Source organism: Lissotriton vulgaris, chromosome 4_1 (assembly GCF_964263255.1).
Source record: "Lissotriton vulgaris chromosome 4_1, aLisVul1.2, whole genome shotgun sequence".
Classification (NCBI taxonomy): domain Eukaryota; kingdom Metazoa; phylum Chordata; class Amphibia; order Caudata; family Salamandridae; genus Lissotriton; species Lissotriton vulgaris.
This window is the reverse complement of record NC_141691.1, coordinates 1,681,720,127-1,681,745,937: the sequence shown is the minus strand read 5'-3', so window position 1 is coordinate 1,681,745,937 and position 25,811 is coordinate 1,681,720,127. Positions and strand designations below refer to the sequence as shown.

The following is a 25,811-nucleotide window of genomic DNA, read 5'->3' as shown; positions in this document are numbered from 1 at the left end:
CCTTGGTCTCTGATTAATCGGATATCATCCGCCGCTTTAATGAGCGCTGTTTCCGTTCCATGAAACTTGCAGAATCCAAATTGTGTTTCGTCGAGCAGATGATATTGCTCGATGAATTCCGCAAGTTGGGTGTTCATGGCTTTCTCGACTATCTTGGCAAGAAAGGGTAAGTTCGCTATGGGCCTATAATTTTTCAGTTCAGCTTTATCTAAGCCGCGTTTTTTCAGGAGGGGTTTAAGTAAGGTCTTTTTTAACTGGTTAGGGAAGATGCCTGTGCGAAACATTAGATTGATTATTTGGGTGATAACTGGAATGACGGTGTCCATTAGTGAACGAAGGGTATTCAGAGGACAGGGATCCAGAGCTGATCCAGATTTAATAGTTTTAATAATGTCCTGGATTTGATCTTCAGTAACCTCTGCAAAGCAAGAAAAATTATTGCTTGACGATGGTATATTTATTTTTTCAATGCATTGGTTATCACCTAGGTTGAATGCTGAAAGAATGTCATTCACCTTGGTGAAAAAGAAGGATGCCAATGAATCACAGAAATTTTGTGAGCAAGGGGGGTTAAGGTCTGGGACACATCCCGCGAGATGTTTGGTTATTTCAAAGAGCTTTTTATTCGAGTTTTTAGCGCTTTCGATTTGCTCAGTGTAGTACTTTTTTTGTCTCTGTGATCAGAAGTTTATATTGGGTTAACAATTCCTTATACACTTTCCTATTTTCATTATCATACTTTTTCCTCCAGTTTCTTTCTTTGTTTCTGCATTGCTGTTTTAGTTTTTTGAGCTCCTCGGTGTACCATGGTGCTGAAGGGGAGCTTCTATTCCTGGACATTGTTTTTACTGGTACCAGTTTATTAGCAGCCTGGCCCACCCATGTGTGGTACTGCTCAATAGCAGTTTCTGGATCGGTAGCCCAAATGGGTGTTGAATTATGTAACGCCTCCTTGAGACAGGGAATATTGATTTCTTTCCAGACCTTGAACGATTCTCGTTTGGGGGAGGATGTTGTGGCAGTAGATGTTTTATTCATTTGTATTGTAGCCAGTACCAGGTGGTGGTCGGACCAAGTCATTGGCAAGACATCGGTCACTAGCATATTTTCCAAATTAGTAAAGATACCATCTAGGGTATGGCCTGCAGTATGAGTAGGTCCTTTCACCAACTGCGATAGACCAAAAACCTCCATTTCGGATTGTAGAGATATAGTGTCCTTGTCTTCACTACAGTCCAAATGGAAATTGAAATCACCTAACAGTGTTACAGATTCATCAGTAACTGAGGTTTCTAGAATGGTGAGAATTTCTGTGAGGAATCCCGACCGGATTTCTGGTCGTCTATATAATAGTACGCCTTTAAAGTTGTATGAGGGGGACAGATAGATATCAAATTGAAGCGCCTCACATGTCGTAGAAGGAATTGCTGTAGTACGAATTTTGAAAAAGTCACGAGCAATTATGGCAATCCCACCTCCTCTTTTACCAGTTCTGTCCAGTCTATAGCATTTGAATCCTTGTGGAACGGCTATCACGAGGTCTGGGTCAGAAGCTTTATCCAACCAAGTCTCCGTCAGGAACATTATGTCTATGTTCCTGTCTGTGAGTACATCGGCTGTTTCTTGCCTATGTTTGGCTAATGAGCGCACATTAATGAGGGCTATAGTAAACGTTTGCTTTGTCTGGTTGGGATTATCACTACCCACCCTTTTATTTAATAGGGGGAAGGACATCTGACAGTGTTTACAATCCAGAGCCGTCTTAGATAATATGGAATCTGGACTATACCTTGTGCATTCTTCCTTAGTTTGTGGGCGGAGGTCCATCAGCGCAGAGCGCGGGTATGATGTGAGGCATGAGAGTGCAGTCGGACCAGGGGAGGTGGCCCTAGGCCCGTGTCCGGCGCGGACGGGCGCAGACGGGCTTGCCTTTGGCGCGCCTTCGGCGCGCCGCCGGCGCGCCCGCTGCGCCCGCCCGCTGCGTGGACGGAATGGCCTCAACATTTTATACTCTGTAGAGGAGGGTGGTGAGTGATTTTGCAAAACCATGGGTGAAGGATTCCATATTGAATGTTGAGTTGTCTCATTTGAGGACGAAGATTCAAAAATTCCTTGCGTCGGGCGTTAGTTGCATTGGACAGGTCCTGAGAGATAAAAATATGATGACCCGACCACACGAGGCGATGTTTAAGTCTGGCAGCTTTGAGGACAGTCATTAACTCAGCAAACTCGAGGAAAAGAAGGATAATACCACAAGGTTTAGATGAATTGGAAGGAAGACGACCAAGACGATGAGGCCTCTGGATATTAAGGGGATGAGAAGCTGGTTGAAGATCCAAAAGTTCATGTAGGAGTTTACGAATAAAAGACACCATGTCAGACCCCTCAAGATTCTCCGGAACCCCGTAAATACATAGGTTGGTCCTACGATTGCGATTTTCAAGGTCCTCTGTATGGAGCTTGAGCTGTTGAATCTTCTTTTCCAGCAGGGGTATCTAGTAGAGACATTTTGAATATCACTAACACGTTGCTCTAAACTCAAAACTTTGCCTTTCATAACGACCCATCTCTCCTCAATCTGCTTGTGCTTCTCATTGGTGGCAGACATGAAGGGTTGAAGACCCCGAACCTCCTCTAAGATGGAGTCCAGGATAGGGTTCTGGGAGGTGTGAATCGGGGAAGGGGGGTCATTTTTAAGGCATTTAGGCTTGGTTCCTGTGTTTGATGACTTCATGCTACCTGTGTCATTCGCCATTATTACAGCAGAGGGGCACACCAGGGAAGCAGGAAAAAGACGTTGGCTGTGAAGAAATATCACAAAACGCCACCAAGCATAGAAGGAATGAGCAAATATTGAAAAGGAGACCGCAAATGCTAGCTGAAAATCACTGAGGAAACAAGAGGCACAACCCGTTCATGTACGATAGAAGAGAGTATGTCGCTCAGACTCCACAATATGTTAGGGTGAGGAGATCCACAGAAGGTAACAAGAACAGCATGGCAGCAAAGTGTTCATTGAAGTAGTTAGGTGGATGAGCCAGCAATGAAGCACCATAACACGTTGTCAGAAAAAAAGGAGACATAAAGCACACCTTCGCGCCAAAATTATAAAATGGCGGCCGTTTTTTTACTGAGGCAAAAATAGGAAGAAGAGTGAGCCATGAAAAGGGCAGCCAGTAGCGCAATTACGCCATACCTTGATGATGGTCGGCGAATTATGGGCAGCGTGAAGTGAGTAAAGTCCCAGAAGAACAACCGGAGGTGTCACGAACTTCTGTGAGGGGACGCAGGCTCAGCGGCTCAAAATGGCGGCCACCCGCGTCCAAATGCAGCCGCTGGGAGTATCAGCTCATAGGACCACGGAAACGGCCTCAAAGACTCCAGGACTGCTCACATTCGAAGCAGACCATGTTCCACCGAGGGAGAACGTAGAATTCCGGCCTCAAAGTGAAGAAGAAGAGGCTAGAAACCCATCGGGAGCCCGCAACTCTCCGGAGCTCACGGGCGGTCCGCCATCTCACGACGGCGCGTAAGCCACGCCCCTCATCTGCTTTGTTTTAGAAGCATTAATTTCAAAATAATGCACAGAACAAAACTGACTGGATTTGTCTACGAGATTTTGGAGATCCACTCTAGTTTTAGAGACTAAAAGGGTAGCATCAGCTACCCTCCACTCTTCCAGTGCCCCGCATACTCAAAGATACTGGCCTCACAGGACCCTACTTCAGATGTGATTGTGCGATTGAAAAGACAACTACAGGACAGTGGTTCACTGTGATAGTACATAAACCACATCCCAACCCTTCATTACCAGTTATGACGACAAATACAGGTGTCTCCCATTTAGTAGCAATCTATGTTTGGGCTCACTGCATGATCAGGAAGTGGATCGAGTATATGGACTCTGCCATCTTTATTCATCTGACGCCAAGGACAAAGACACTGATTAGGAACGGCTGACATCTAATGGTGGTTAGCATGTACGGCATCTGGTCTTTGGCTGTCAGCAACATTACATTTTGTTGGTACGCATCTTGGTCATTTGATGCTGATAATATCTGCAATTTGGATTCCCAGGCAGATAGTTATACTTTTAAAATATCTTGACGTAGATGCTGCGAAATAAGGCATCTATACAGCGGTGTCCTTCAAAATCATTTGCTGGAGTAAAGAAAAAAAAAACAGCAAATGTCACAATATCTAACCACGGCTTCTATCACAATTGATGCCCATCATAAAAAGAGCCTTAAGAAATTAAGTCTGCAATTGATACCACTGAATTGTCTTTGGCCAAGACTGACCTCAAGTTTGAAGATAAATTGTATTTGCAGAAAAACAGACTTCGGTCAGCCCACAGAATACCAAATGGCCTGCAGACTGCGACTGAGGCGAAAGACCAACAATGATCCACCGCAACTGATAAATATGTTCTTTTTAAAGCACCAGCATGTGAGTCTCATTCTTCAGATGGCAAAACAATATGGTCTATATACCTACAACAGCCCTTAATTCTCATTTGCGACTGACTTCCTCTACTAAATTAATATTTTTCAGAATCAATTCCTATTCCGTAAGGTATAAGGTACCAGAGGAAAAACAATATGTGCTTGGATATTTCAAGGACCATCTGGAATTGAAAAAAATCTTAATGTCCTTTTTGCAAACCTTATGGGCAGCGGGGAAATAATATAAGAGAGGGCTATTGACAACAGGTGCAATCCTCACATGCTGAAAAATGATGAGAAAAAAGAAACTGCTGGAATCAGAAATGTTCCAGTTTCATAATACCTACCTGTCCAAACCTACAGGTTCTAATTTGAAAATAATAAAAAGTATTAATTGAATGCTACTCTGCTACAACAGGCTGAAAGAGCCCTAAATGGCATAAAAGGGAGACATTGTTAGCATGGAGAAAAAGCATGCAGGATCCTCACTCAGCAGTTAAAACAACTGGTAGCCAAATCGGCCTTAGTATTTTTTTATGACAGACTGTTATGTTTCATACAGGTACCCTGATATAGGCTCAGGTAGTAACCAAACCTTTCACCTATATTTCCACTGCCATTACACTACACAACGGTTCTTGGTACTGACCTTTTACCTAGTTACGGTATGGCTTAAATGACATGGGGTTTTCTCCGAAAACTAGAATCTTTCATTATGCAAGAGGATTCTTGGAATCTCAGCAGGACTACCATCTCCTGCATAATAACTATGTATAAGGGTCATTCCTTCCATCATACGTACGTACGTACATCATCCTCGTCTGACATGACACAGCAAGGTAGATCCCCTGAGGGTACCACTTTGGGTATATAAACACTATAACCTTTTCTGAGGCAGGGAGAGGAGAAATGGGACTTCCATGCTGACACACTGATTTGAGACACTGCGGAGCCTGCACGCAGCCAATCCAGCTCGTAGTGGTCTGACATCCTTCGCGGGATGGCCATTTCAAGACCCGAACGGGGTCCCACAGTCTCTCACTTCAGGTAATGGAGCTGGCTTTATCCTAGGGGGATTCCTGGCTCCACACATACACACATGTTAGGTACACGTAGGTACATCTAGATAGAGTTGCATTGAGGAATACGCATTTATTACGGTCATGTATTTTTCATACGTGCCTGTATTGATTGTTCTAGCACTATGGTAGGAATCTACCATCCTTTTACTCTATTGGTGCTTACAATCATTTATATCTGTTTCTGTCTTATGGTTGTTTCAGCACACCTATTTTACATTAGAAGGACGCTGGTTCAATAAATGTTTATTGAAAAATGTCCCCACGGTTTATTCTGTGTATTTCTCTGAGACGAAGTAAGCACGGGTGACTGAGAGAAAAGTACTGTACTGTTTCCACTATTCTGAGGGAACAGGGTTGTCATGTTCGATAGTTGCCAGAGACTATTTGCTTCTTGGTAAGAGGGGCACATTTAGGCACTGTGAGCCAGCAGGGGGTATCTGGAATGAGTCTGGATACCAATCCCTAAACGTGCAGATCCAATATAGGTTATAGGAACTACACGACAAGACATAACACTTTACTAACCCAACCTTTGAATATCACCAAAGAATTTGACGCATTCTTCTCTATGTTAAGTATGAGTGCAAGTGATAAGTGCAAAGTAAATGTATGTGAGCTGGTAAATGTGCGCTAACCACTCACTAGGTCCCTAGCTTATTCCAACTCAATAAACATAATCAATCGAAGGAGGCACTGTATAGTCAGGTCCGCTGTGAGAGATTGAAGTTAGTTAAATTGCACACTCCCAAAGATGAAAGGAGTAGGATGTGTGAACAGCTACATGGTCTGGTAGAATCAGAATCAATATCATGGCAGGGGTAAAGCGTATGAGATTACAGCGCACAGCTTCGAGCTTGAAAGGAGACCACTGTCCACAAGGATTGCACATAAAAAAAACACAGAGAAGGGAAAAATCCCCGGTAATAGGTAATAGGTAATATTTACGTTTTTTGGGACCTCTTTACCTCAGACGTCCGCGGCCAGGAGAAAATTAAATGAGAGTGATCAACCCTTGAACATTGGCTCAAGCACCCCATTCAGCTTCCCTCAAGGAGAGGTGTGCAATATGAGTGGACAGCTTGATGCCACAAGTGGTGTCAGATAACCCGCCCGAGGCCATTCAGAAGTTATTGTTCCCAGATACGGCACTGCAATAGACTTGTTTATTTTGTTGGCAGCCACATCGCAAGAGTTCTAGGAAAAAAATATCCTTTTAGTCCAATACCATCCAACCTAGAAAAGGTAAAATATCTGAAGGATCTGTCAACACCAAACAAATTAACAAACAAGGATACTTACAGGCGTCAAGAGGCAACTTGCCTTCGTCCTACCCATGCTCCCGGACCCATAGTGAGAACTTCTGGGTTTCTTGTTTAATAGTAAAGGCTAGAATGCTGGTGGTGTTGGCGGCCATTTTGGAAGGATACAATTCTGAAACTTTATTGAGAGGGACACGGATCGTGTAAGGACGGATAAGGGTCTCAATTGAAGAGCCAGGAAGTAATAGTTATTGTTACAGGGTAAATTGCTGTATGTGGTGTGTAAGAGAAGGTCAAAGTGTTTCCTATAACCTATGGGTGTTACAATTCATTAAAGTAAATATCGGGCAGAGGAGGGGCACTGATCTGCCGAGTGACAACCAATATGAGTAATGACAAGGGGAACTAGGGAATTTGAAGGCCTGAAATGCATTTCCCTGAGAGCTCTCGCATTAGAGTTAACTGCTTCAATTTCATGTGTGCTGTGGATGTTGTTCTTTCTTACGTTCTTGTTGCAGTTGGAACAAGCGTTCTTGTTAGCTAGAATAACGTCTTGTTAGTCAGGCAAGGAGAAAAGGAGATACATCGCAAGCAAAAGCCAAAAAGATAAATTGTTGTGTATCATACCGGAGAAGGCCTGGTAATCAAGGTCAACATGTTACAGTTCAGGAACACCACTATCCCGTGGAATAGTACCTATGAGATTGTGGTTGGAGCAGATGGCATGACCCACAAGGACTCTTCATAAGATGCCTGTAATATTGGAATGTTGCAAGTAGGGAAAGGGCCCACTTCTCTGCCTTCGGAGAGAGAGCATCACAAACAAATTATGTTTTGATAGTTTTATGCTACTGGACCCATCAATGGTGGAGAGACTTCTGAGGAAGACTCCGCATGCTGACACCTTTTATTCCTTTCCCTGAAGATGCAAAAGTGGGGACTTCAGTTTAGTGCTAGGGATAGATTAATGCTTTACTTTCATCAACCCTCGATGTAGGGAAATTTGGACTCTTGCTTTTTGATTCTCTGGATCCTATTTCTTGAGCTAATAGTTTTTTTCATGTTGCATTGACTCAACTTTATTTGTAGATTTGGCTTTGTGCTGATTTATTTTTACACTCTCGTTTTGAGGTGTCTCTATGTTCAGTTATTTTTGGCTTTGTATTAAATCAACTAACCTCAAGTATTTGTCTGTGGTTACTATGTGCCCAGAGGAATTCCAATTGAATTGATTGGAGTTATTAACGATTTTCTCCCCTCTACGTTTACACATGATTCTAGAACAGGTCCATAACTTATTATGATAACTTTTCAGATGCTTCACCTAGTCTCCAACATACCTAGCCAGACCGTATACAAAAGAGCTTTCATCTTTTTCAAAGCCATCCAGTAGTGAGACAAAGCCGGATTCTACAGTCTGCACAAATGCTCACCCAACCCCAAGCAGTCCACGAAGCCCCAAAGATCAGAATTTAATTTTCAAATCAGTAGGTGTAGTAAAGAGGAACATCAACAAAGGCACCAAGAACTTTAAGGATGATTGCATAAAAATAACAAGGCAAGTCCAAAACCCCACAACCCCCTGTAACTGAGGGGGTCTCAGCTTCAGAAAGAAGCAGAGACCACGAGCAACACAATAACCAGGTATTTGCATTCCAACAAAACAAATTATTGTGCTACCAAGAATATAAAACAGGGGGTAATCAGGACGATCATTAACATTCTTAAGCTGATGGCCAACATCCCAGGAATGGCATGTATACGTTCTGGAGACCTTCTCGCCATTGGGTTCATACTTACATGCTGAATACAACTATGGGCACCCTATGATTGTTACCTTTGCTACAGATCATCTGGCTGAACTGATTTACAAACGAAATGCTGTATTTAGGAATTGGTGCATAAAAATCAGTCAGTTTAACTGGAATGTATACCCTCACTGGTTAATCATTCAGGAACCACATCAATGCAGAAGACCCCAACCAACCTCCTTTTTGACAAGTACAGTGGGGCCAACATCAGTATTTTCTGGTCCTTCATATGGCAGTGTCCTTTAAATTGTTAGGTCATATAAAGAAGTGATTGTGCACTAAGTCCAACATTAAAATTGCCATACCTTAGAGTGGAGTTGGCTTGTGCCACTCTCAACAAAGCCAAGTAGTGACTGAATTACAACAAACCCCACAGCTGGTGCGGAAGGAAATAAAGATCTGTCGGGGTTTAAGTAGCAAAATCAATGATGAAGATCTTATAACAGCAGTTCCTTATTATTATTCTTGGAGAAACATGGTCACAATTCTCTCTCCTGCTAACAGGCAACATTGAATATTTTGTCTGCCAATTAAAGTTAAGCAACTAGGTCCCACTAAAAGGGGAGTTTTTATCTATGCAAATTCCATCCTGATGGTTGGCACTTCTGAGCTTTCATTAACAGAGTCTGGTTTCCTAGCGGTACTCATGGAGGGCTGGTCTTTGGAAGGCAATACTTCTTTAATCATCCTGAACATTGATTTAAACCCCCAGCCAAAGGAAAAAGGATACCAACTGAAAGGTTATACCCAGCCATAATGGATGTGAAATCGGACCATAATGATTCATATATGATCTTAACAGGGGATTTTAATCCCCTGTTCCACACTGAAGAAGAAACACCATGTCTGCGTGAAAGATAACTATAGGGCAATTTCAGAGCAAGCTTGAACTCCTAAAAATGTGCTTATAAAATAGGGAAACGTCTCTTTCAAATTTTGCACATCATCAGGTCTTAGAGTCCCAAATGGTAGGTTTCTCAGTGATATCCCACCAGCATGCACCAGGGATGAGGAAGAAGTGCCAGCAGGGCCGGACTGGGAACCACAACCGGCCCTGGAAAAGTGCTCGGTCGCCCCCCCCCACTACCCCCTTCCCACTGGGGGCTGGGGGTAGGAGGTGCCGCCGAGCTCTTTGCCGGGGCATATTTTTGGCCGATTTTGGTACAGGGCCAATTTTGCAGCTATGCTGCAAAAACGGCCCTGTAACAAAAACGGCCCCCAGGGGGCCCAAAACCAGCCTGCCCGTGCGGCGCACCAGGGAATTGCCCGGTGCCCGCTATGGCCAGTCCAGCCCTGAGTGCCAGATATTCTTAATCGTTGCACAACTTATTTTTTAGTAATCCAGGACCCAACACCTGGCTGGGTAGATTTCATAGAGTATATTGTTTCAAAATATCCCAGGAAACCCTTCAACAATGGTTGCACCGTGCTTGTGTGAAAAAATAGATGCCACATGGAGTGAGGCATATCAAGAAATCCCTGAATACATTTTAGCAGCAGTTAAGAATCCATCCACAGAGCCCCAAAATTAAAAGCTGCAATGGCTTTTCATAGGGAAAACTGAAAATGAGGCGCTTAAGAAATCCCATTACTATAAGTATGGGACACACCTTATGTGTGGTAGTGAGCGTAAAGGTGTAGCAAATCCACTTCTCAACACGTGGGATTCTACCATGTACAATAAAGTCTAAGTCATTTACAAGATGATAGCTATGGGATGCTCGAGTGGAAGCCCGCATATTTCGCGCTTTGCCATGTAAAGTGAATCTGTACCTGATGTATTCAGCAAAGAGGATGACAGTGATCAGAAATCGATTGCGCAAGATGATGGTACCAATGAAACAATTGACTACCCTACCCTATTAAAAAATAACTATAAAATCACAGGCCGAATTGCCCCAGGCCCGAATGGGTTGCCTCAGATACTGTTTAAAAAGAACCCTAAGCTATGGACTGATAGGCTTTCAACACTGTACAGGCAAATCTTGCATATGGGAAAATCCCTGTGTCCAGAAGGGGTTTGATGATATACCCAATTTAAACGATAATTTCCTTGAATCAAACCAGTTTTCATCAAACACAAGGGTATCTATCAAAGTTGATGGTAATCTCCATGCTTATGGATTTCATTAAACAAGAGCACTCATTTCGGTAAGTATGCTTCATAGATTTTAAGGGAGCCTTTGAACAAGTCCTGAGGAAATTACATTGGGAAAAATGGTGTTCTTGAGGTCTTCTTTCAAGGCAATAGAATTCTTGCACACATGCATGTGGACAAGGATAAAATTGGGTGATGGGAGTTCTCTTTCAAGAAAATATGAAATGACCGATGGTCTAAAGCAAGGGTGCTTCTTGACACCCTTGCTTTTTAACCTGTTCATCTCTGACCCCTCTAAGCCCTTGGATAAGGTCAACTCAAACTCCCCAAAGCTCCAGAAGAAACCTCTCTCCAAACTACTATAAGCAGATGAGCTGGTGTTGTTGATAAATTTCCTCCAATAAATATGACAAGCTGAATAAACTCAATGTAAACCTGGAAAAAACATAAATCATAATTTTCAGGAAAAGGTTGACTAAAGCGGACTCTTAGCAGATGGATGCCATCAGTATCAACAAAGGGTATGAATACAAATACCCAGGGGTCTGGTTACATTATAGAGGGACCTTCCAGAGACAAAAAGAATCCGTTAAGAATAAAGCTCATGCCTTTCAAACCACTTTTACAACCTCTCCAAACAATCTGTGGGGCCCAAGTCTGGACTCAATTCTCCAGGCTATGCAGGCAAAGTTGTCCACAGTATTATCATATGGAAGTGAAATTATGCTGGGTGCAGATGCAATGCTGGCTGATACACTAGTGATAAGAACTTACAAATGCATTTTTTTATTACCAAAACTAGCATTGCGGGCAGAGGTTTCCATGGAATTTGACCTTCTCAAGGAAAGTGCGGTCCTCAGGCTGTGCCATAAGGTCAGAGTTTCAAACTGTAATACACGTGATGTGACACAGTTATATGGAATGAGTTCAAGAGCAGCCAGGGAAAGTCTGCTTATGTCCAGTATTTAGAAGACTGTTTGGGGATTATGCACATCCAGGTACTATGGGGGTGCGGACATTAGCCAAAAAGAGTATAAAAGAGTTGTGAATATCAACGCTTGGACCATGAGCAGAATTCTGGACGAAGACATACTGGGTCAACAGGGATGGATTGAATCTCTTGTAAAACCCCAGTCATGCAGCCATCCCTTGGAGGAAATCATTCAAGGTATGCAAAATGTATGTTCACGGCCTTTCGACTCGGGGCCCTGCCAACACTGGACCATATACCAAAGTGGCACAATCCAATGAATTAGGTCTCCTGTAAACTGTGCAAAAATGAACCTGAATCAATTTGGCACATTATGGACCTGTGGCTGACATTGCTTGAATGGCTGCTTCAGATGTTGTTTAGAGCTTTGAAAGTTCAATCATGCAGGCAGGCTGTTATAACAGCTTTAAATCTTATAGGTATAGTGTTGAATGTCAGACTGGTTAAATTCATGTCTATGTCTAGGCTTAGCCATCTTGAGAAGGAGGACTGAAAGATGGCACATATTTGTAGGCACAGTAGTGGTGTCATTAGTGTTTGAATTTAAATGCACTTTACTCTTTTAATATCAATCTTATATGATTCATACTATAATGCTGCTTAAATTTTGTGATTTTAATATTATTTGTACCTACATTGACTAGAAAGTTTTTTCCTTGGCTGATTTTTACTATGCATGGTTTTCATTCACTGGAACATGAGAAACAAATTACCATTTGAATCACAAGCCCTGATCCTGAAGCACATTAATTTTTCGGTTGATGTGCATGTGTGATCAGAACATGCTATCATTCAAATGACAAGAGAACTAATGACTGATGCAGACTGAACCATTATCACATTCAGTTAGCAGTCATGGTTGGAGGCAAAGTATAAATGACAGACAAACCAAAAGCAGAACACAATGGGCCTAAAGGTGCTCTATGTTATTTTTGTTTAATTTACTATGGCCAGGCCTTGTGGCCAACCCATCCGGAGGTAACCAACCCCTCTCCATAGGCAGCCAACCTCATGCTGTTCATGGCTTTCATCGTGCATGGTATTGGCAAGACCCTGTATCCAAACCCTGCAGGCAGCCACCTTGATAAATAAGCAAAATGTTCATAGCTGCATGGAGGGAAAGTACTTTTTTTGTGGAAGCACACAATTTTGTTCCCAATCAAAACATGGACTCCTAGCTCCCAACATGTGAGAGGCGCCAAATCACTTCTCCTGGTGAGCTCCTCACCGGGACATAGTCTCTGACGGTGCATCAAGGGGCTTTGCTGGTCGTGCAGACTCCTCTGACCATGGCGTGCAGCTCCAACCACCCCACTCAACACCCCCAGTCCTCCAGGTTTGTCCACTGGATCCCTGCCTGCAAATAAACAAAACAAGATGCCAGTACTGCAATTACATTTCATAAATTCAGCAAGACAAAGAATAAAACATTTGTCTCTCAGAAGCCACTATTTCAGTTCAGAATGAATCATCAACCATTACTCTTTTAATTGCATTTATTGCTTTTCCATTATCGAAATTTTTTGAACGATCTACACATAAGTCTTAAACATCTAATTTTTGTTCTAGATTAGGGAGCCCCCTAATTAAAGAATTTTGTGAAAGTTGTTAGGAAAGTTATAGAAAAAACTCACTCACTCTCTAAAAATACTATATATATACAACACATTCATACTGTGCTCCATTCATACATCTCAAAACCTATTTCAGTCATCCATTCATAATCTTCTCTTACATACAAAGAGAAGTGTGGAGAAGTGTGGCTCAATGGTTAGAGCGGCAGACCCTGATGCAGAGGTCTAGCCCGGGACCTGAGTTCAATTCCCTGCCTCGGCGGGTCTTGGGCTCAAAATTCCACGGACCTGATAATTCTCGCCTCAGTGCCTATTCCAATCATGGAGTCCCACTCTGCAACTCTGGGCAATAGCTTGCTTAATCTCCACAATGCTAAGGATGCCAGGCCTCCACCTTGGGGGTGCCCAGGAGTGGACGCCTCACAGGGAAAGCCAGGATGGGTTCCACAGTTGTATTCGTACAAGCGCCTTGAGACCCTTGCGGGTGAGTAGTGTGCTATACAAGTATCAATTTACATTTACAAAGAGAAACTGAAAATAGTGCCCCTCCCCAGGTTTTTGTTTTGTCCTATTCCTGGTGTGGCACTGTTACTCTTTATTAATTGAAGCTAACACTAAGGTACTGGATAAGTTAACACAGCGGCCATCTGACAATATACACAGTTTTCAATTTCTTTTCAACTCAATAAAATACACAGATTGGCCAAAAAGCAAAAAAGGTCGACGCGTTTTGAATCTCCCTCGCTACGGGTATTCTCCTCAGGACCAATAAAGAGTTTCTGAAAGACAAAAAATGACAAAACTTTCTTACTTGCTGCAAACCGAGCACTGCCTCTACATTTAACCAGAACCACTACGCTCTCTCCTTACCTCTCGAAACTTGGCACAGTCTCAAAGTTGAAAGTCTGGAAAAATCAATAAACTGGTGTTATAGTCTCAATTTTTTAGTGAAATCTTTTAAAAAAGCCGGCTTAAATCAACCAAATACATGCTTACTTCCAACACGTTCTTTGATCATCCTTCATATACGGGTAACTTTATACTTTGTCTTTTGTTTGTAGGTTTGGCTGTCAATAAAATAGTGAGAGAGGAGAGGGACAATAAATGTCTTTGCTAGAAATTCCCATTGGCTCAAAAGCCATTTCAAAATGAGCTTTACCTTCCTCCAAATTTAGTTATCGCTGTAACCTTCGCGGTAATGGCGTTGTCGGGACTTGCTTGCATCCAAGCCTCTAGAACAAAATGGAACACCAGGGCATGGTTTATTTCGCCATAGCTGCAATATCGCTCAATTTAGTACTTGCTCTGGTTCACACCAATTTCTTTTCAATGCTAGCCCTTTATGTAGCAATCTTTCGCAATGTTTTATGAGTCTAATTCAAATTCAAACCGGAATATTGCCCTACTGCCGCCTAAAGGCAAGCTGTTTATTCTGCTTAGGAGTCAAATGTTCAACTTTTAGAGTCGTCTTGTGCGTAGCGCGCCTGAATTTAAGACAGAACCTTCTGTAAAAATACAGTTTTTTACCTTTCGTACAACCGCAGAGCTACCTAAAAGTGGTGCATTAGTTCCACTGTCAGCTTAATTTGTGAGCCGGTGTTATCCGGCGCTGATATTTAGTTGTTGCTAAGTTCTGAAGAATGATGGGATACGTAGTTTCTACGAAGGGTTGTCTTTTAACATGTATAAGTTCCTAATATGAATATCAACATATTACTTTAACTCTGCTTTCAACCAGTTTTAAGTTTGATATTTACATCGCCTTGCATTCTAGTTTGTCTGTTGATTTATGTGCTTGATGCGTCTGGCAGACGACTAGGGGGAGAATTCTGGGAAACGTAGTTTGCACAAATCGGTGCTCCTTAAAATGACATCTCAAAGCTATATCTCAGGGCAACTTTGCATGCATAACATGTTCTATAACAAAACTGTCAATATTATGACTTTTTGATTTCTGTCGTCCTATGATTAATTCAATAAACAGTAGAAAAACGAGTAAGCTACATTTCTTACTCTGGTCAAGGTATTTTGACATTAATCTGAATCTACAACTGCAAAGTTTCTCTTGTCCAAACATAGTGGAAGCCTAGACAAAGGCTGCAGGTGTTACACGTCTGAATTGACGAAAAACCGGTATAGATCAAAAATTTTGCTACGATGACAGATCTTATCTGGTTGGCCGGAATATAATTATAGATGAAAGATTTCAGACAGCTCATTCAACCCATTCACTGCTGAGTTGTACTTTATAATTATTGTCGCTTCTCTTTTGGTTAGTTTTGCCTCCAGGTCACCCCCTCTTGCATCGGGTTCGACCTTTGAAATCACGGTCCATTTCAGATCATTTTCAGTGTGGGCATAGTCTTGCCAGTGTTGCACTAGTGGTGCCGTATGCACTTTTTTCGGATCCTAGATTTATGCTGTGTGATCCGGTGTCTGATTTCTTGACTTGTTTTGCCAATATACAATTTTTTGCAAGGACACAATATGCCATAAACCACAAATTTCGACTTACAATTTGTGAAATTATCATGTTTCCAGTAGATTCCATTATGTTGAAACACGTCTCCCTCAATAGTTAGTGGACCACAAATGCATGTACCGCATTTGTGGTGACCATTGATCGGTGGTAGATTCACATAATCCCGTAATGTTGGATTTTTCAGTTTTGGCAGTGCTGATCTCACAATTTGATTTGCGATACTTTGATCCTTTCGAAATGCAAACAGAGGGGCTTCAGTAAGTTTGGCATCTAGGTCCTTAACAAGATGCCAATTTTGATTGATGAGCTTTTTTAACCAATTGGATGTTGAGCAGAATGTCGAGACACAAACTATTCGATCAACAGTGTTTCTTTTTGTTAGTAAACTTTCTCGTGGTGTCCAAAACGCTCGCTTCATCGCATGTTTCAAAGGTTTCGAAGGGTATCCTCGTGATAGAAGTTTATCTCTAAGATTGTTTGCATGAACCATGTATTCATCTTTGAACAAACAATTTCTTTGTATTCTTAGGAATGGTCCTAATTGTAGGTTTTCTTTTAGGCTTTTCGGATGATTACTCGTGAAATGTAGAGCTTTGTTTCTATCAGACTTCTTCTTAAAAAGTGTGGTAGCCAACTTTCCTTCTGAACAGTACACTTCGACATCTAGAAAAGGCATCTCACATCTTGAGTGGTGAAGACTGAATTTAATGTCTTCTGTTCGATTATTCAACCACTGATGAAATGCAAGAAGTTGTTCTTCTTCTCCTGTCCAAGTTAGAAAAACATTGTCTATATAGCAGACCCATCCACCAATCCACTGTTTGTACGGGTTGTTCTCATACACAAATTTTTCTTCAAACATACTCATAAAGAGGACCGCTAATTCTGGGGCAAACGCACAGCCCATTGCGACTCCTTTTATTTGGTAGTAAAAGTCATCTTTAAATTTGAAATAGTTCTTTTTCAGAGCTATACCTGCCAACTCCAAAATAAATTCTGTTGGAATTTTCATAGGTCTCTGCCTGCTGTCTAGAAATAGTTGCAATACTGCTAGGCCTTCGTCCTGTGGGATCTGTGTGTATAACGATCTTTATTATCGTTGAACGGCATTTGGTCTAGTTTATTTATAAATTCCATTGTGTCCTGTAGAAAAGATTTCACTTCGGCCATGAATGGTTTCAAGAAATAAACAACAAATTTTGATACTGGTTCGAATAATGATTCACACCCGAGACTATGGGTCTCCCCGGGGGCTGCTTCTCATCCTTGTGTACTTTTGGTAGTACATAAAACAAAGGAATTCTTGGATGTCTATTCTGTAAATATTCGAACTCTTTCTTTCCTAGAAAACCTTGGTCGAAACCTTTCTTAAGCTTATCAAACAGTTCTTTTTGTAGGTCGGAAGTGGAATCTTTACTAATCTTCCTATTGCACTCACTATTGGATAGTTGTTTATTCACTTCCGCTGTGTATTGTGAAATGCCCCATATTACAATTGAACCGCCTTTGTCGACTTGTTTAATTGTTACAGTTTCGTAATTTTTCAGAGATTGTAAGGCTTCTTTTTGGGCTTTGGTCAGATTTGCTTTTGTAAATCCTGGTTTCCTTTTTTCTTGATCAGCATTAGCTGAAAGGACTGTTTTTTCAAAAATGATAACCTCTTTTGGGACTTTACTTGAAGGGGGACAAAAATTCGATTTTTTCTTTAATACTGTTGTTTCTAGATTTCCTTGTGGGGCCTGGTCAGCAAAGAACGTAGTAAGTCTAATTTTTCTGCAGAATTCAATAAATTCTGACTTCATTTTTACAAAATCGGTAGCTTTTGTAGGTACTGATCTTCATTGTGACCCTTGTCGGATGCAGGAGCTATGTTAATTGCTGCACACTCCCGGACCCAGAGTTGTTTGCTGGATCGCACTGGGATCGCAATGCAGGGTTGGATGCACAGATCTCTGCTCGGCGGATATGGTGCACCATGGTGGCTTGTGGAATATACACCATTATGCTATACCCTCGTTCCCATCCACTCAAAATGTCAGCCAGGCTACAAACCAGCAAAGGACTTGCAACTGATTATTATTATATAATTGCCCTGATTGACGTTGAAGCTAAATTCTCCTCTTCTTGCTAAAAAACAGCTATATTTTAACTTCAAAAGGAAACTTGACAAGAATAAAGAATAAGATCGACCAGGTTAGCAACCTATAAATATCTAGGGGTGCAAATTGACTTTTGACTAAACTTCAAAAAGTATCTTGCTCAACGAAGGGCCTTAGCAAACAAGCTGTTCTTTGCCCTTAACTTAATAAACAAAAGATGGGGAGCTCGTCCCAGTCATATCTAATACAAATCATAGGAGCCAAATTCTGACCATCATTGACCCATCGCTCAGTACTCCTAAAGTGAAAAGGTGTAATGACTCTTAACATTCTGCAGTCCGCCTTGCTCAAAAGCATCTACCGCATACCACAACACACCTGCCAAGCTCAAGTGTTGCTGAAATTCGGGCTCCTGCACAAGCACCCGGTGAGAATGGCTGCCTTACTCAAATTGTGCTGGAAGTTGAGACCCGCCCCACCTGGGTCTTTGGCCACCTTGTGCTGGTCTGAATTGGAAAGCCAGCACACAATCAAAAACAGCTGACCAACATTCCTCAATCTACATCCTAATTCAGACTTTACTTCTCCCCTCAATCCACCCTTTCTCAAGGCTTCTCCCCTAATATATCTGCACCCCCGCTCCACCGTCACCATTATGCCTCCAAGCCCAATGCCTCAAGAAATATCAACCCACCACTATACCTCACTAGATTCAAACTGGATGAGATTACAAAATGTTTTCAAGATCTCACAGCGGACCTACACAGACTCATTCACATCACAACAGTGACGACCAGCTATCTGAGGCCTAGTAAGAACCAAATAATGCATACTCCCACACATGATAAACCCAGCAACCACACGGCTAGAACCTGAACACACCTCCCTGCCAACCGGACCTCTCCCTCCACTCTGCCCTCGCACTGGATTAAGAGAAGGAGGCACTACCACAACACAACCTCACCACCAACTAGATGTAAAGCTCCCCTATCCAATGATGATCTCCAAATCCTCCTCCTATCATACAACTCCTCACACTCTCAGAACATGGATAGTCTGGAAACTATCCAGGCCATCACAACAAACCCTCATAGAGCTCTTAGGCTCAACCATTGAGTGTCTGGAAACTATCCAGGCCATCACAACAAACCCTCATAGAGCTCTTAGGCTCAACCATTGAGTGTCAACCAGCATAACCTCAGATGAGTTAACCGCAGACATTCTAACCCAGAACATCACACATTCCGCGTGAAATGTATTTCGAATCAACTGCAGATCTGCCTCAAAACATGATCTTGACCTCTTAATCCTAAGAGAAACCTGAATAAACAACTACTCTGCACCTATAATGGTCATTCTAGTCCCCCCTAACCATGGTATTACCAGGCTGAATAGACCCCATAGACCAGGTGAAGGCCTCGCTTGCATACACAACCTCAACTTATCAGTCGTACATGCATAAACTCCTGTCTTACCCACCTGCAAACACTTTTGTCTTGATAGCTCATGCAACAACAGATTCCATTGCATGCTGCACATGATATACCACTCTTCAGGTAACAACTTGGATTTTATTGAACAAATAATGGAAACCATTGTAACAAACATGTATCAGCATTGCCCTCAAATCTTCCTCAGAGAATTCAATCTACATGACCTGAATGATCCAGCAGTCAACAGCTTCAAAACCTTCCTTGCAGACCTGAACCTAATACAATTCTGTGACAAACCCAATCACAACAAAGGATCAACATTAGATCTTATCATTGCACAGCCCAAATCAATTCAATTGGAATCTATCCTATCCTGTGATTGGAACAATCAACCAGTGCATCACATTCCTCATAACAGATGTTTTTATAACCAATACAGCACAGTGCTCCAAGCGCAGAATTTGGAAAAGGAACATGCACAACATCTGCGGGAATCCTCTGACTTCTCTCAGTCACACCTTGACTCCCCCTGAAGAGCTCTCAGATGTCCTTGATCTTACAAATCACTACACTCGCTCAATGGAATCTGTTCTTGACTCGATAGCTCCATTCCAATTAAAAAGAATGTCCACTAAAGTCTCTAAACCATGGTACAATGGCAATCTCAGCAAAGAAAGATATAATTTAAGACTAGCCAAATGTCAATAAAGATCTGACCAGTCCATTGAGCACCTCAAGCTCCTGAGATCATTAAGCAACAGATACTACAAAAAACATCAGAATCTATAAAGCAAATTTCTTCCGAAACCAACTAGATCAAGCCACTAACTGACCCAAAAAACAGTTTGATCTCATAAAAGAACAATCGAACTACACACCCAATCAGTCACTGGTGGGATCCAATTCGCCACCAAATTGTGAGGAATTCACCTCCTTCATTCTGCAGAAAGGCAGAAACCATGGAGAAATGACCTGCAGACAGCCTTGGAACAGCGTCCTCTGACCTCTTAACTCTGCCGTTCTGATCCGAGACCCACTGTTCAAACGTGTTCTCCCAGGCATTTTCTCCAAAACAATGCCTCATGGAACTCTTTCAGAACCTTTGATAAAGACTCCATTCATAAAATATTCACTAGGCTGGAACCCTGAAACCATTTCAATGACCCTCTTCCCTCCAAATTTTTCAAGGAAATCATACCCACAATACTCCCAATCTGGACCAAGATTGTCAATGCCTCCCTCCTTCAAGGCTCCATCACTGACTGCCTAAAGTCTGGTCAAGCTACCCCCTTCCTGAAAAAAACAAAGCAGACCAAACTGACCATAACATATTCTGACCTATTTCTAAAATCCCTACTCTGGCAAAGCTCCTGGAAAAATGTGTTCAGATACAACTCTGTAACCACATCGATTGATTTCAACTTTAGACCAATTTCAATTTGTCTTCCGTGCAGGGCACAGCACCGAATCTAATATGACACACATTGTGGACGATGCACTAAAAATGATAAGAACCACTTCCTTTAACTATCATCGGCATTTGATACGGTTAAGCATGTAAGCCTCCTAGACCTTTTGGAATACTGTATGGGCCTAACAGTATGAGTCCTTAACTGGTTCTCCTCCTATTTCCTAAGCAGTTCTCAAAGAGTCAAGCTTAATCATTCTCTATCACAGACCACGCCGATCACATTAGTAGACTGACAGAGTTCATCTCTTTTACCCACTCTCTTCAATCTTTTCATGGAGCCCCTTACAGAAATTCTGAGCTCATCCAACATCCACTATAACATGTACACAGACGATACCCGACTATACCTAAAAGTCTCAGCCCCAGAAGACATCAGTTCCCTCAACACAGCACTAAAGAAAACCCAAAACTGGCTAGCAATTAATCACCTCAAACTATATACTAAAAAAACGGAGCTTCTACTAATCACCCCACCCAACCAGTCGCTGGTCATCAAAGAATTGTTGAAACAGTTTACACCCCTGAACTGCACTCCAAAAATCATTGACTCTGCAAAATCACTGCGTATAACTCTTGACAAGAATCTCAACATGCAGAAGCATATCAGTGCTGCCATCAAACCAGCAAATCACCAAATGAGGTTTTTATGAAAATTAAATCTTTTCCTCCACCCCCCCCAATGACATCTAGCATGCAGCACAAGCCCTAGTGATTCCCAGGTGGGACTATTTTAGTACAACCTTGTCAGAACGACCCAGGTCCAAACCAGCTCCTCCAAGGGCCTCGCTCAACTCCATTGCTTGACTCATCACTGGCTCAAAAAGATACAACCACATCATGCTGAATCTCAAATTCCTCCAACGGTTCCCTTACGAAGCAAGAATCCTGCTAAAAATTGCCTGCATGATGCATAAAGCCCTCCACCACAATAACCCTAGATATCTTGTCCAGAAGCTCGATCTCTCTGGCAGCTCCAGATCATCCAGAAGCTCAAACACCTTTCTTCTGAAACCTCAGAAATTTCACAAGAAGAAAACCTACAACTGTGCCTTTACAGGGATTGCCCCAAGAATCTGGAGCACATTATCTCCTGAAATCAGAACAAATCCCTTGATCATATCCTTCAAGAAAGAAGTCAAAGAACTCCTTATGAACACATTTCCTCCCTAGATCCCAAGATTCTAGTTTCGCTGACATGACTTCATACCTCTGGCTACCTAGTGCCCTCATACTAGCAGTACTGACATTAACCCCTTGCATCTCAACACTACCTGGTACTTGCAGTGGTCTGATCTATGACATTATGTTGTTATTAGAGACAGAACTATGATATTCGGTTGTTGCTGAATGTGTAGTGAATATGATATTACTCTTTCTACTACTCTACTCTCTGTAAATTTGTAAAGTACTCTAATGCCCGTAATGGTCCTGTTCTGGCTATAAAAAAACTGTTAGAATTAATAAAAAACATTTCCAGATAATTGTCTGGCAATAGCTTTGCTATTAAGCCAGAACATAATAATATTGCAAATTACCCAGCAACAAAACCTAAGCACACATATGACCAAAGAGGTTTGACCAGATTTAACTGCAATTTATTGGTTGCTGGCTATTAATATTTGTCACCACCCAGTGCCAATCTAGTGATCTGAGAAAACGTTGGGCTAGTCACATGTTACTACAGGATGTACTGTGAGAGAAGAGAATGTCCTCTCAGTGAGCAAAGAGGCTCCCAACAACCGGAGAGGTCATACACTAGAGTATCCAAAAAGCAAGTGCGGGGATTCCCAGTGGGTAAATGGGATTTGTTCAGCCACAGATGGAACATTATATGATCTTTGGAGCCTTAACTATTTTCTCCTGTACATTTTTGTGAAATAACGCTGTTTTTGCACCCGAGTCACAACAATAAGTATACTATGTTTCAAACATAAAATAAGAGTAGGCTACAAATTTCTAAAGCAGAGATTCTCCAGACAGGGAGGGGGGTTTTGGGGTAGATGTCTACGAACCACTTCATGTTTGTGGCTGGTTTGGAAGTGGGTTAACTTCACTGGGTCTAGTTTTTAAATAGTTTAGTTTTTAATTTTCTAAAGCGCAACAGCTACCCAACAAGGGTTTACTGGCACATAAAGCAGGTCAAGGCGAGATGGGCAGGGCATGTTTTATTTGTCAAACAGCCAGGTTTTTAGTGACTTCCAAAAATTGTTATAGTTTGTCTCATTGCGGAGAGCGATGGATTTGCCATCATCCGGGCTAATTTGAATTTCGGGTTGACAAACTTGCCTTGAGTGGCTGATCGAAGATTGCGAGAAAGAGTATAGGGATTAGCCACGTCAAGTAGGTAGCTGGGAGCATTTCTGGATTTAATTTTGTGCATATAGGTGAGCGTCTTGAATTTTAGACGACTCTCGATTTTCAGCCAGTGAAGTTTGCGCCGATGAGTTGAGATAGGCATGGTCTTGGAGACTCCACATAGGAGTCTGACTGCAGAATTCTGAGCCATCTACAGTCTGTGGATTACCGATTTGTTAGCTCCTACATAGAGCACGTTTCCGTAGTCAAGCCTTGATGTAATTAAGGCATTGACTACAGTTTTTCTTGTCGCTTCTGGTAGCATCTAACAGATTTTCCTCAGCCATTTAATAATGGTGAAGCAGGTGGCTGCGACTTTGACTGATTTGGGGTGCATACTAAGGGTCTCATCTATTGTGATACCTAGGTTACGCACTGGTGGTGAGGGCGATGGAAGAATATCCATTTTGCTAGGCCAATGTTGTTGGCTCCAGAGGTCTTTCTGTTTTCCTAACACCAATACCTCTGTTTTCCCTCCATTTAATTTCAAAAAGTTCTTTTGTATCCATGATGCTATGTTATTTAGGCCAGTCTTTAGAGTAGAGGGGGTGGCTGTATTATGAGAAGATAAGGAAAAAATTATTTGAGAATCATCGGCATTGGAAAACATGGATAAACCGGATTTCTATGCCATCTCAGCCAGTGATCTTACATAAAGATTTAACAGTAAAGGGCTGAGGATGGATCCCTGTGGCACCCCATGGGCAAAAGAGTGGACTTCCGAACAGGCATTTTGGGAAAGACTTGGAAAGTGCAGTTGGAAAGGAAGGGGGTGATCTAGTTTAGGGCAGACCCTACAATACCCTGTGATTTGAGTGTGTTTATGAGCACTGTGTGGGATACCGTATCGAAAGCAGCGCCACTTTTTCTCCATTGTCCAGATGGTGACGAATGCCTTCCATAACCCCAAGTAGGGTGTTTTCAGTGGAGAAGCCCGATCTAAAACCTGATTGAGATGAATGGTGAAGGTGGTGTGTTGTGGCATACTACGTTAAGTGAGCATGACAGTACAGGGAGCAAAGATATAGGACGGTAATTACTGGACAACTCTGGGTCTGTGTTCGCTTTTTTAAGACGTATCATTGCATATTTCCATGTTGGCGGGATCATTTCAATTGCAGTGCCCCCCGTGAGCTGACCATGGTGCCTTTGTTTATTGGTAGAGTGAGGGCAAATTCGATCAGATAATGGTCTGACCAACTAGTTGGAACAGACAGTGAGCAGAAAATTGCCATTAGATTTGAAAAAATAGGATCCAAGAAATGCCCAGCGGCATGTGTTTGACCAGAATTAAGTAAGTTTAGATTTAGAGAAGCAATGTCAGCAATAAAGTTGGCGCTATTTTTACAAGTTGTATCTTCTAGATGCAAGTTTATGTCTCCTAGAAGGGTAAGGGTGGCTGTTTTAAGGCATATACAGCAATGAGTTCGGCGAAATCAAAATATCAAGTTGAGGGAGGGTCTGTGGGACGATAAACAAGTATGACTGAAAACGTAAAATTAGGACAAAGAGTCTGCTTGAATAAAGCAGCTTCACATAATGGAATGGACAGATGCTCAAAGTCACATTTGAATACATTCTTAAAAATAATCGCTATCCTTCCACCTATTTTTATATTGCGATCCTTCCTTACTATGGCGTAGTTGGTGGGTAATGCTGCTGCGATGTCTGGGCCTGAGCTCTCATGGAGCCAGGGCTCTGTAAGAAAGACTGCGTCTGGTTGGTCGATTAGAAGCAAATCAAAGATGTCAAACTTGTGTTTTGGCAGTGAGCGACAATTAATACTAATAAAGGTGAAGGATTTATTATGAGGAGTTTGAGGAGCTGGGTCGCTCGATAAGTTAGTGATCCTGGCTTCTAGATTGGGAGTAAAGCTAAAGACGCAGTTTGTCAGTGGTGTAGCTATACTCACATGTCTTTTCCACCGGTTTTAAATTGTGATGAACACGCGCGGGCCAGGGGGACTGGTCCTAGGCCCGGTCCAGGCGTGGACGGGTGCAGACGGGCTTGCCTTTGGCGTGCCTTCGGCAATCCGCCGCCGTGCCCGCTGCGCACGTCTGCTGCACTTCCGCGTAGTGTTGTGCATTTAAGCTAGTGCTCCGCCCCTGACTCCTCCCCCTCTTGGCCGATTGGCTAAGGCCTAGGGGTGTTGTCTGGAGCGTCGGAGTGATGACGGAAGGTTCAATTCAATTTTAAAATGTTTTGTGAAGGCTTCTAACACATATAATGCAATAGTGACCATTTTTTTAAAGCATAGAGAGCGTTGGCAGCACCGATCTCGCACACAGTGAAATGACAAGCCTAAAATCTCCTGCTTTCGCGCTATGGTGTGCTTTTGAGCTAGTGCCCCGCCTCTGACTCCTCCCCCTCTCGGCCGATTGGTTAAGGCCTAGGGGTGTTGTCTGGAGCGTTGGAGTGATGACGGAAGGTTCAATTCAATTTTAGAATGTTTTGTGAAGACTTCTAACACATAGAATGCAATAGTGACAATATTTTAAAAAAGCATTGAGAGCGCTGGCAGCACCGATCTCGCACACAGTGAAATGACAAGCCTAAAATTGGGTCCCAACTTATTTATTGATCTGCATAATTGTATATTGTGTAGACAAAGAAATTTGTGGGAAGATAGTTTTGTTAATGTGTGTTATTTTGACTGTTATTGTATTTTTTTATTATATTTGAAGTGTTCGCTTAAAAAAAGACATTTTAAT

The 25,811-nt window shown here is 42.2% G+C and overlaps 1 protein-coding gene across 1 annotated transcript in view; it reads left to right on the top strand.

The window, feature by feature from the left end:
* The window catches only part of CNGB3 (cyclic nucleotide gated channel subunit beta 3), a 673,231-nt gene that overhangs the window by 116,607 nt on the left and 530,813 nt on the right, over positions 1–25,811 (top strand). The gene's annotated exons all lie outside the window — the stretch shown is intronic.